The following is a 1,033-nucleotide window of genomic DNA, read 5'->3' as shown; positions in this document are numbered from 1 at the left end:
CACCCCGCTGATGCGAACGATAAACTAATCCTTGTCGACATCAAGTGCATACATTCATGTGATGGGAGGAAAATACATCAATAAGATCAACGTGATGCCAACCTGACATGTGCTCTCTACTTTCATTTTTCCAAAAATTTAAACATTCTTTTCCATCTAAATGTTCTATTTGTTCACTGAAACATTTATGAAAAAACTAAATACGAATTCCCTTTTAATTTACATTCAGGACTGAATATTATTGAGTGGGCCAAACACATTTTTCTAACGAAGGATTAATTTATTGTTCTCATCCATGTTTTGTTTTGTTTCTGTTACTCCTTAATTTTTTTTCAGGAATTACAGCGTAAGTCAATCTATTAAAAGCTTCAAGTCTGAATATAAAATTACTCAAATTTTAATACTACTTTGCACTGTCACTACTTTCTATTTCTAACGTCTCTCTTTGTTATTGCACGTGCTCAGTGATCCCAGATCTGAAACGAGATGCGGTCCAATACTATGACAGGGCTATGTCCGTGTGAATATAGCAGGAGACGCTGTAAATGACTGAGTTGCGCGCGCAGCCATTTCTCCTCTTCTGAATTTGAAAACTCGAAGATGCACGATTGCCGGTCGGAGCACTTCGTCGATTCTATTGATATATCTATCTGCTAACAGATAACTGCTTTGAAATAAATTCAAGATATTGGGATTTTAATATTTCCAGATTTCGATGCTGACGATTCTTATGATTTGAATAGATCGCGCGCTTCTTGATATGCGTATATTTTAAGGTTATGTTATTTCATGTATGAAATATAAATTATATAAATATTAATACTATTATATATACATATACATATACACACATATATATACGTATATTAATAATGATGTTATAATTATGTTATATTATAATAGTCTATTTTTTTTTATTTGAAGGTTCATGTCTTTCGTTGAAAATACATTTTTGAAACTGACAATCAATCAATACCATTTTTGGTTAAGAAATCATGTGTTTTGTTAAAAGGTCGTCTTTCGTTGTAGAAAT

The sequence above is a fragment of the Belonocnema kinseyi genome, chromosome 5 (genome assembly GCF_010883055.1).
Source record: "Belonocnema kinseyi isolate 2016_QV_RU_SX_M_011 chromosome 5, B_treatae_v1, whole genome shotgun sequence".
Classification (NCBI taxonomy): Eukaryota; Metazoa; Arthropoda; class Insecta; order Hymenoptera; family Cynipidae; genus Belonocnema; species Belonocnema kinseyi.
Note: the sequence above shows the minus strand (reverse complement) of the source record.